The 12090-nt window shown below is 42.2% G+C and overlaps 1 protein-coding gene across 2 annotated transcripts in view; it reads right to left on the bottom strand.

Moving 5' to 3' along the window:
• Positions 1-1190, bottom strand: part of CASP8 (caspase 8) — a 59194-nt gene extending 58004 nt beyond the window's left edge. The window contains exons 1-2 of one of the 2 annotated variants that reach the window (XM_023218867.2): positions 1079-1190; positions 525-621 (exon numbers count right to left, since the gene is read on the bottom strand). The gene's annotated coding sequence lies outside the window, so the exon portion shown is untranslated. Of the gene's footprint in view, positions 1-524; positions 622-1010 lie in introns of both variants that reach the window. The other variant, XM_023218861.3, reaches the window with a different exon arrangement.
• Between the last annotated feature and the right edge of the window lie 10900 nt (positions 1191-12090).

Raw genomic sequence — 12090 nt, 5'->3', positions numbered from 1 at the left:
TCTACTAAAAATACAAAAATTAGCCAGGCATGGTGGCACACGCCTGTTGTCCCAGCTACTCGGGAGGCTGAGGTGGGAGAATTACTTGGACCCAGGAGGCGGAGATTGCAGTGAGCTGAGATCTCGCCACTGCACTTCAGGCTGAGCAACAGAGCAGACCCCCTCTCAAAAAAAAAAAAGAATAACTTTTCACTATGTGAGCCATTGTTGTTTAGTGCATAATGTCTGCATACTCCCCAGTATCCCCTGCAGCTCCTCCACAGTTGTGGGGTCCCACACTACAGGAAGACAATGCATTTTAGCTCAGAGTACAGGTCTCAAAAACTTGGCTAAATATTTCCCCCTTCCACTCATACCAGTGTACAGGGAACAATAATGGATTAATGGATTAATAACCAAAGAGAGGGCAGGTAGGTCCCAACTAGCATCGGCTCCACTCGGCCCGCTGGTGACTAGACAGGGCACAGTAATAGTGTTCACCACTTCTCTTTCCACCAAACCTCCTCTGGAAATTCCAGGCTTACCTCAATATTCCCAAGGTTCAAGTGACCAGCTCAAGGGCTCAGGCTGCTGAGGCTCAACCTCACGTGCCCAGAAAGTGGACGCACCCAGGGGTTGCTCCTGGAAGGAAGGACAAATGACGGTGAGTAGAAGCCAATGTCAGCCACTCTGGGCCCTCCTTCTACTGATGTCTTGACCTGCAGCCCACAGCCTCTGGGCAAGGAACCAAAGTCGTTTTGAGCCAGCAGGGTCAGACTTCTAGAAGCAGCCAGCTAAGGTAAAGGGTCTGTCCTTTACTCCCTGGAAAGCAGTCTGGAGAGGTGAAACCAGCCTAGACTTCAATATCAGACAGATCTGGATTCAAATCCCGGCTCTGCCTCTCACTTGCTGAGGAACCTAAACACCTCCTTTTGTTTCACTCAGCCTCCATCTTTTCAAGTGGAAAAGAACTGCTTGGTAAGGTTGCTGTGGGGAGTGAGTAAAGCAATATACGTAGTGCTTAATCTCACAGATAGCAGATGCTCCAGAAACGCTAATTCTCTTGCCCACTGGTATTCCTCAGGCAGCCACCAGTCACCTTCTTCTGAAGCTGTTGGAGGGATACGGGCAGGCAGGAAGCTCAGTCTGAACAACCAGACTTCAGACCAGCTCAGACACAAGGTGAAACAGAAACCAAAAGCTCAGAGTACATGGCTTACCTCCTTCAAACCTTTGCTCCAGCCACTGCCACTCCCCAGAGAACGCCCTCCCCATCTCCTCCCACCCACTGCAGACAGTGCTCACATTCTCCACCGTTTATCAGACACTTGTTTCTCACTGCCCGGCACTGTGAGTTGTCGTTTATTAACTAGTTTATCGTCTTCTTTGAAAAATAATTTTTTTAAAAAATATACCTTATCCATATACATAAAGCAGTCCCCCAATTCATGAGTGGATATGCTTGTGGTTTGTATTTGCGTTTTAATTACTAAGCAATCTGGTTCATCCCTTTGTGCAAAGCATTGCCTTAGGTTACAGTGTAGGAAACTGTATTAGCTCATCCTCACACTGTTATAAAGAAATATGGAAGACTGGATAATTTATAAAGAGAAGAGGTTTAACTGGCTCACAGTTTCACAGGCTGTACAGGAAGCATAGTGACATCTGCTTCTGGGGAAGCCTCACTGTATTTATTTATTTGAAGGACTGGTTTTTTACAAAGTGAAAACCTCTCCTATGGCCTCTTCAATCCCTCCTTGAGGTACCCACTGTTAACATTTTTATTCTTTCAGACTTTTTTCTAGGCTTATAAAGCCATAGTAATTCTTGCTCTGCCACTTACTAGCTGCATGACCTTAAGGAGCTTACTTAACGTCTCAGTGCCTTCCTCGACTCATTCATAAAGTAGCTATAGTGATTCCTGCATGTGAAGGTTATTATGAGAACGAAATGAGTTAATACATGCAAAATACTTAGCTCCTGGCATGCAGAGTAAAGACATAAATACATAATAAGTAGGAACAAATATTGTTTTACATACGTAGAGGAAAGAAAGACATCACATATACCATTTTGTTTACAAAAGCAGGGTAAGTATACTGTGCCAGTATCAATCATTGTGTTGCATCTGAGCTCCAAGTCCACCCTGTTCTGTTTGGTGACACCGCGCTACATCCCATCAGCCATAAAAAAGGATGAGTTTGCGTCCTTTGTAGGGACATGGATGCAGCTGGAAACCATCATTCTTAGCAAACTATCACAAGAACAGAAAACCAAACACCGCATGTTCTCACTCATAGGTGGGAACTGAACAATGACATCACTTGGACTCGGGAAGGGGAACATCACACATCGGGGCCTATCATGGGGGGGAAGGGGGAGGGAATTGCATTGGGAGTTATACCTGATATAAATGACGAGTTGATGGGTGCAGCACACCAACATGGCACAAGTATACATATGTAACAAACCTGCATGTTATGCACATGTACCCTAGAACTTAAAGTATAATAAAAAAAAAGATCTCCTTTGCCAGCTGGCACAATTTTAGGTTTTGTCAGTAGAGGGCACCAGAGGGATGGTGCAAGGCCTAACAGAGAACTGGGTTTCTCTTCCGGGTTCTGGTGCTTTTCTTCCTGCTCTTAACGCGGTGACTGCCAGCAGCTTGTAAAACAACACCCAGTGGTGCTCACCTTCAGGGAACTTTGGCAGCCTCCCAGCGAGCAGCTTCATGCTCACCAGCCGGGGCTTGCTGACTGCAGACAGCTTGAGTGCTCTTGTACCTTTAGCAGTTAGCCTCCTTTCACTAGTTAATAATTCTTCCTATTACATTTTCCCTTTCAAATTACTGGTGTGGTTTCCATCTCTAACTGGACCCTAACTTTTAGTTCATGCTTAGTATCTATCAGATAGCTTGCAAAATTTATTTAACCATTCCCCTATTGAAGGGAAAGTATTACAGTTTCCAGTGTTCGACTATTATACACTGTACAGTAATGAACATGTGTTTTTCATCCACATGACTGTTTTTGAAAGAAAAAAACTCCTGGAAGAGGAATAAATTGCTCTGCCATAGGGTTGTGCATTTAAGTCTTTGAAAAATGTTGTGAAATTGCTCTCCCTATAAGGTTGTACCAATTTATATTTCCAAAAGTAGGTGAAGGTGCCTGCTTCCCCATACCCTCACCAATCATTTTTCTTTAACATGTATTAATCTTAGGGGTAGTGTCTCATTGTTTTAGTTTGTTTTGTGCAGTTGCTAAGGAGATTGAACATGTTTTCATAACTTTGTTGTCTATTTTTATTTCTTCTGTCCAACACTTGCTCATATCCCTTATTCATTTTTTAGTTGGATTGTCACTTTTTTATAATTCATAGAAATTCTTTGTTGATTCATTCCTAAAGGCATATGTAGTTTTACAGATTTTATTAAGGGCCTTCGTTCTTAGTTATGTAGCAAATGTTTTCCCCTGATTCATTTCATGTCTTTTTTTATGTGATAAAATATACATAACATAAAAGTTACCATTTTCATCACTTAAGTGTACAGTTCAGTAACATTAAGTACATTAATACTGATGTGTAACCACCACTCATCTCCAAAACATCTTCATCTTCCTAACCTTCATTGTATGTCTTTAAATGCATTCTTTGTGTCTTATATTATACAAAAGTTTTACATTTTTATCTATTCTAATTTATCAGCCTTTTCCTTTATGACTTCTGGCTTTTACATCTTGTGTAGGGAAATTTTTGCTGGTGCTGTATTTTCTATATGTTCTTTTAATGCCTTTCTAGTCTTGTTTTAACGTTTATATCTTTAAGCCATTTGGCATTTTTGTGCTGGTATGCATGGTCTGAGGTGGGCTTCTAACTTTACTTTCTTGTGGGAGGACCTGAATATCCTAATACCTTTTTTTAAAAAATTATCTTTTCGCTGGGTTCGGTGGCTCACGCCTGTAATCCCAGCACTTTGGAAGGCCTAGGCAGGCAGATCACGAGGTCAGGAGATGGAGACCATCCTGGCTAACACAGTGAAACCCCATCTCTACTAAAGATACAAAAAATTAGCCCGGTGTGGTGGCGGGCACCTGTAGTCCCAGCTACTCAGGAGGCTGTGGCAGGAGAATCGCCTGAACCTGGGAGACGGAGATTGCAGTGAGCCGAAATCACGCCACTGCACTCCAGCCTGGGTGACAGAGCGAGACTCCATCTCAAAAAAGAAAAAAAAAATCCATCTTTTTTTTATTATTTTATTATGTCACTTTTGCCAAAAAGTACCTGCCTTCTCTCCCAAAGCAGATTATCATTTCCTAGAAGGGAGGGACCTTTCTTGCATCCATAAGTTTCCTTCCAACCTGGCAGGTAGTACATATTGTACATGTTGGTTGGTGGTGTGACTGATAGGAAGTTGAATGAGAACTAGCACATTTTTAACGAAGCAAAGTAGCAGCTGTCAGAACTCAGAATCAAATAAAAGCTGTCCCCCAATTCATGAATGGATATGCTTGTGGTTTGTATTTGCGTTTTAATTACTAAGCAATCTGGCTCATCCCTTTGTGCAAAGCATTGCCTTAGGTTACATGTAGGAAACTGTATTAGCTCATCCTCACACTGTTATAAAGAAAACCTAAGACTGGATAATTTATAAAGAAAAGAGGTTTAATTGGCTCACAGTTCCACGGGCTGTATAGGAAGCGTGGTGGCATCTGCTTCTGGGGAAGCCTCAGAGAGCTTTTATTCATGGCAGAAGGCAAAGCAAGGGCAGGCATCTTACATGGCAGGAGCAGGACCAAGAGAGTGCGGAGGCGCCACACACTTTTAAAAAACCAGATCTCATGAGAACTCTATCACAAGAACAGCACCAAAGGGATGGTGCTCACCCATTCATGAAGGATCCATCCCCATGGTCCAATCGCCTCCACCAGGCTCCACCTCTGACACTGGGGATTACCTTGACATGTGATTTGGGCAGCACCACACATCCAAACCATATCAGCAACAGAGGATGGGTAAGATATTGTTTCTGCCCTTATGAAGTTTGTGATCCCTAAATGCCCATCACTAAGGCGCTAGTTAGAGCACTGATGATCCATACATTCAATGGCGCTGTAGCAGTCATGAAAAGGATCAAGCAGATCTATATGTTCTGATACAGAACAGTCTCCAAGATATGTTAAATGAGCTAACCAAGGTGCAAAACAGTGCTAGTATTCATGGGGGGAAAATGAGGGAAGGACACACATACACATATGCTTATATAAGAATAAAATATCTCTGAAAGAATACTCAAAACATTAGAAACAATAATTATCTCCATAAAAGGAACTGAAGGTTTGGGGGACAGTGTGAAATTCACTTTTCCCCATGGACCGTTTTGTACTGTTTAAATTGTTTAACCATCTGGTTGTAGTTCTATTTCTAAGTAAAGAAAATGGGAATTTTGTAAGTATGTTTACAATGAAACAAGAAAGATGACACAGGTATATGTGAAACAGTAGGGATGCAGAAGAGTGCCAAATTCAGAAGTCTCAACTTTGTTGCTCCAGAATCACAAGGTGGTGCTGTAAAGGGAGGTTTCCGTCTTGCTGTAGGGCGTTGTCAATCTCAGGCGTTGTGGCTGGAGGGCAGGCAGAAGGAAGCCTCTGGAAAGAACTAGGAAATGCTGCTCCACCTGTGCGTGGGGGGTCGAGGTGTCTGTGCAGAGATGGCAGTGGGCAGGAAGGTTGCTGAGATCTGAGTCTGTTTAGCACCCCACACTGTTCTCTTCCTGCCTCTGATTTCCATTGTCTTTTCCAGAAATTTCAACATCCTACTGAGCACAAAGAGAAATAAAAGGGGAACTCTGATTGAGTGGTTTGTCACACGCAGGGACCTGAAGAGTCTGGACACCGGCATAACTTTTTTATGGGCAGCTGTACTTTCAATTCCTGGCAGAATGACTCACATTTCTCATCAGTAATGGAGTAGTCTATTTTTTTATTTGTTTACGATCTTCAAGATAAACCAAGCCCATTTCTCACAGGCCTGAAACTGTTGATAAAGTTGACTTATCCTTGATGTTTCAAGATGGTCACTCAAGTGGAGAGGCCGTGGCTCCTATCTCCAAGGCTACTTAGCTTCTCTGGGCCTTGATTTTCTGATCTATAAAATGGGAACTAAAACACCTCTCCGTCACTCTCATCATCATTTTTAGCAGCAGCAGGTGGCTAAACCCAAGGGCAGGAGTTGTTAATTTGGCAGCAGCAAGAAGTCCCAGGCCAAAACTGGCTCATTGTCCCCTTGCAGTGTGGCCAGACTGAGCTTTCAGAAAGGCATGAGTGGTAGGGGTGAAGATTCTTACTCTCTGATCCCTTCTGCCCTAGTGGAAAGATCCTTCTGAAGTTTCTAAGGATTTTTTTTTTTTTAGAAGGAGTCTCGCTGTGTCACCCAGATTGGAGTGTAGTGTCACTGGCACGACCTCGGCTCACTGCAACCTCCACCTCTCAGGTTCAAGCAATTCTTGTGCCTCAGCCTCCCAAGTGGCTAGGACTACAGGTGTACATCACCACACCTGGCTAATTTTTGTGTTTTTAGTAGAGACAGGGTTTCACCATGTTGGCCAGACTGGTCTCATACTCCTGGCCTCAAGTAATCTGCCTGCCTCAGCCTTCCAAAGCGCTAGGATTACAGGTGTGAGCCACCATGCCCTGCCTCTAAAGATCTTTTTGAAGGTTCTTCAAATGATGAAATAGCAGCCTGATCCAATAGAGTGCTGAGCTTCTAATTGTGCATTCTGAGTGGAGGAATGCCAGCAGCAATGTGTGCGTTGTGGGTGTCATGGTGAAGACGACTGACTCTGTAGATGAACCCCTTGACTTACACTGATTTGTTGGAAACCAGTTTAGGAGCCAGGCGCGATGGCTCAAGCCTGTAATCCTGACACTTTGGGAGGCCGAGACGGGCGGATCACGAGGTCAGGAGATAGAGACCATCCTGGCTAACAGGGTGAAACCCCGTCTCTACTAAAAATACAAAAAAAAAAAAAAAAAAAAAAATTAGCCTGGCGTGGTGGCGGGTGCCTGTAGTCCCAGCTACTTGGGAGGCTGAGGCAGGAGAATGGCCTGAACCCAGAAGGCGGAGGTTGCAGTGAGCTGAGATCCGACCACTGCACTCCAGCCTGGGCGACAGAGCCCGACTCCGTCTCAAAAAAAAAAAGAAGTGTCTTAAGGGAGTTTCCCATGTTTCCCATCTGCAGCTTGCTTCCTGTTCTGGAGAATATATCCAGATCATTATTTTGCAACAGGGATGGCTCAGGGCATTAAAAAGTGAGTCAATACCCCTTATCCTTGCTTTGGCAACACTGATTATATTAATTATAGCCACAGAAATCACCACCAAAAACACAGACGGGCACTAGATTGGAAAAACATACTCTGCCCAAGAGGGTAAAGCTTCCCTGCAAACCAGGCCAAGTATTCAACAAGCCAAAAAATCACCCAATCTGGTGGCTAAATTCCATTCATCAGCACTGAGATGCAGAAAGGATTAAAGAAAAAAAGAGAATAACCCCCACACCCAGCACTCAGTTGAAGATATAAAACATGACTGATGCATTTGAAGCCCCTGTAATTCCTCCCCATTGGCATGTTCCTCCCTCTCTCCCCAAGCCCCAAGCCCATCTCAGACAACTACTACTCTAAACTCCTCATCACCCCCATGCATCTGTATATTTGTACAATATACATACGAATTTATAAGCAACATAAAAGACTCTTATGTGTTTTAACATTCTATAAATCATATTATATATATTATTTGCTCATCATTATGTTACTGATACATATATTTAAACTGTATGAAATGCCAATATTAGGTTGTTTCTGATCTGTAAGAATGGCAATTTCATATGGTTCAACCTAATAATTCTAGCTAATTTTGTTTCACTACTTGATAGTATTCCTTTATACGACTATACCACAATTTATCTATGCTCCTGATGAATCTATAGATTGTATGTGTTGCTTCTTTTTATTTTATTTATTTGTGCTCTCACAGTGTTGCTCAGAAAACTAACACTCCTCCTTATCTCCTGGTACATGTGCAAGATTTCTTTTGGGGCCAGGCGTGGTGGTTCATGCCTATAATTTCAATACTTTGGGAGGCTGAGACAGGAAGATTGCTTGAGGCCAGGAGTTCGAGACCTTCCTGCACAACATAACAAGACCCTGTCTCTACAAAACAATGTTTTTAAGTTTATTTTGGGACATAGATCCAAAAATAGATTTGCTAGATTTTACTGTGTGCAAATTTCCAACGTTTATAAATATTGCAAATTGCTCTCTAAAATGATTGTGTCAATTTACATTTCCTAGATCTATGTGACAGAGTTTCCTTCACTCTGTATCTTCACCCATACTTAGTACTGACAGAGTTTTAAATATGGATAATATGATGGACATAAAATGTTATCTCACTGTGGCTGTATTTTTCAAATTCTCTGATGACCCAAGAGAATGGTTATGTTTTCATATGTTTATTGCCCATTGGTATTTCCTTTTAATTACTGGTTCATATTTTTTGCTCATCTTTGAACTAGTTTATATGTTTACCCATCTAGATTGGATTGTTTAATATGTTATGGATTTGTAGAAGATTATATATATAGTATATGTATGTACCTCTCCTTTATCAGTTATACAACATGGCAGATATCATTTCCCAGTTTGTGGCTCATCCCTCACGTTTTGTTTTTGCTTTTGTTTTGAGACAAAGTCTTGCTCTGTCACCCAGGCTGGAGTGCAGTGACATGATCTTGGCTCATTGCAACCTCCACCTCCCAGAGTCAAGTAATTCTCATGCCCCAGCCTCCCATGTAGCTAAGATCACAGGTGCGTGCCACCATGCCCAGCTAATTTTTTTTAGTAGAGACAGGTTTCACCAAGTTGGCCAGGCTGGTCTTGAACTCCTGACCTCAAGTGATCTGCCCGCCTCAGTCTCCCAAAGTGCTGAGATTACAGGCATGAGCCACCGCACCCCAGGCTCATCCTTCAACTTTTTAATGTTGTTTTTGGTGTTTTAAAAGTCAAGAAGCAAGTGTTTCTTCTTAAATTCACAAATGACAGTTCCTATAGTGGGTTATCAAGGGAAAAGGTGGGGCGTCACAGGAAATATCTCTAACCCTTTAGGTTGAGATCATAGAGCATTCTATGATCAGTAAAACAGACCGAGAGTGCAAAAGGGTGACATAACCAGGGAAATGTCACAGCATTGCCAAAACTCCTGAAAGCCCATTGGAGGTTTGTGGTCATTGGTTTGAAACAAGACCTGTCTGCAACATGGAAGGTTTTACCCCGGCCACATCCTGGAATTCCAATACAAATTTGGAGGACATGGATTTATGTGATTAGCCTGAGTTAGGATTCTGCCACCTCAGTGGAACTGAGGGAAAGGCAAGGGTGCTGGTGCATACAGGAGACTTTAACAAAGACATGTGGACTCCAAGCTGAGTGAAGAGTGAGTGAGGGGTGGTGCTGATATAGGGAAGACAAAAGATAGGGTCAGTCAACCTAACTGGAAGCCCCGGTGGCACTGAAGATCCTTGAAGGGAAGGTCCCAGAAGAAGCAAGATGGAATGATGCGAGGTGGTTGTCAGAGAGGGACATGCTTGGAATTGAACTGTGAGTGCAAGTACAGATGGTAGTAATGACAAAGTTTGCTGGATGCATTACTGGGTGGACATGGAGGATACACTCATTGAAACAGCGTGGGGAAAACTTGTGACAAACGCAGAGTGAATAATGGGAAAATACATAGCAAAATGGAATTATAAATAAATATCCTTTTTTCTTTGTGTGTTTTTGTATTTCCCAAATATTCCATAATGAACATACATGACTGTGTAATCAGAAAAAAAGTTATAAAATAAAATTCCTTTATTTATTAGTAAGTCTATTTCTACTATTTACAAGTACTCAGCTCAAAATCTCACAAAGTTATTTCCATTCTAGAATTTCACCAGTATCTCCCAGGCATTTTACAGAATCACTTAAAATGAGACCTAAGTAGACATGTAAATTTCACAGCATAAGTTCTTTCTTTCAAGAAATACCTACCTGAAATATGCATGTAGAAGTGGGGAGGACTGGGTATACAGTGGACAGAATTGGGGGCAAAACTCTTCTTGAACACCTTTAATATATTTTCTTATCTTCGAACCATACAAATGGCTTTATAAAAATATTACCTACTCAAAATCACTTAAAAAGTAAAACTTAGTACAATTAAAAATTTGTAACAAGAATCTTTTTATAAAAATTCAGATTTGCAAAAGTAATGTTAGGAAATAAACAGTTGTTTGCATTGCCAAATAAGTAAATCTTTAAACACAGAATTTCCTCTAGTTTTTTTTAAAGGGATTTCATTTTTTAATGTATTAAGAATTCCATTTTTAAAAAACACCTGCCTGTAGCTCCAGCTGCTACTCAGGAGGTTCTGGGGGGAGGATCACTTGAGCACAGGAGGCAGAGGTTGCAGTTAGCCAAGATGGTATCACTGCACTCCAGCCTGGGTGACACAGTGAGGCTCTGTCTCAAACAAAACTAAACTAAATTTAAAAATTTGGTTCCTACTCAAAATTTAAAGATACAAATGTATTGCTCCATTCTTATCACATCCTTGAGAGCAAACTGCAGACTTCCGACAAAACTGAAACCCTACCAGAAAAAAGTTAAATGATTTGTCACATACAATGCAAATCTCACCAGGGGACAGTTACACTTGTTTGGTGTGGCTCTGGAGTTTAGAATGAAAACGAGTGGTTTTAAATAGCTTCTAAGGAGGCAGAAACAGAGAACAGAGAAGAGAATGATTAAAGCTGTCCAAAAGTGAAACCAGGTGACTTAGAGGGACAGGGTGGCAAATCCAGAGATACAAAGAATTGCAACTCCTCCAGGAATGGCTTCGAGGCTTCAGTAAGTCACTTAGCACTCTAAGGGCTGGAATGCAGGGTCACTGGGGTCCTTTCAAGCTCCCAAATCCATGTCCCCACTTGTGGTGAGTTCCCTCTGCTAGAAGGGTTCAGCAGAGGTGAGGGACAGTGGAGGAGGAGTCTGTTACGGAATGAGAGGTTGGAATAAAGCAAGCTTCAAACAGATTAACCACTGGCACCTGAAGACCTCTAGCTACAGACGCACATCCACACTACATTAAAAGGTCCAAGGTAAAGTTCATCCCTTTCTGTAGGCAGGCCCCAGAACATGAGCAGTCACTGTGTGGCAGTACTCAAATATGAAGCAGTCGCCCGGAAGAGCCAGGACACACATCTGTGAAGTTTTAAAGATTATCACCAAAAAAGAATTAAAGCACTTAAAAATGAAGGTGGAGAGCTCAGAGGCTCTGAGAACAAATTTACAAACACCTAAGGGCCCAAGAATTCCAGGTTGAGAACAAGTTGACCAGGTCAATCAGAAAGCATCAGATCTGTAAGGTTCTGTGAATCATGTATGGCACAAAAATTACCTGTTTGAGGTAAACTTCTAGTTTAGTTTACCTCCATGGAGATTTGATCATTATTGATTGAGGGTTGCTATTCAGCAACATTCACCATTGTGTTGTACCAGTCAGTGTCTGTTCTGATGGGTCGGTACCGCAGTGTACTGTATGATTATATGTTTAACACCGCCTGGGCATAGGCGGAATAGAATGCATTGCTAGGGGTAAGCCCTGTGATATCCAACCTGCCCACCACCATTGTGAATCCCTGAAGCAGAGGCCAGTAGGTGCTATGGCTCTAATAAAAATAAACACCAGTAGTTAAATAATTGTAACATTTGTAATAACAATTGATTTTTCATGTCTTTAATTTTGCTTGGCAGTATCCAAACTTCTATGAAAGAAAGAATGAATGAGGCCAAACACGATGACTCATTCCATTGGGAGGCCAAAGCAGGCAGATCACTTGAGGTCAGGAGTTCGAGACCAGCCTGGCCAACATGACAAAACTCTGTTTCTACTAGAAATATGAAAATTAGCCAGGTGTGATGGTGCACACCTGTAATCCCAGCTACTCAGGAGGCTGAGGCAGGAGAATCGCTTGAACCCAGGAGACGAAGGTTGCAGTGAGCCAAGATC

Source organism: Piliocolobus tephrosceles, chromosome 11 (assembly GCF_002776525.5).
Source record: "Piliocolobus tephrosceles isolate RC106 chromosome 11, ASM277652v3, whole genome shotgun sequence".
NCBI classification, from domain to species: Eukaryota; Metazoa; Chordata; class Mammalia; order Primates; family Cercopithecidae; genus Piliocolobus; species Piliocolobus tephrosceles.
The sequence above is the reverse complement of the archived record's forward strand: the minus strand, read 5'-3'. Positions and strand labels throughout refer to the sequence as shown.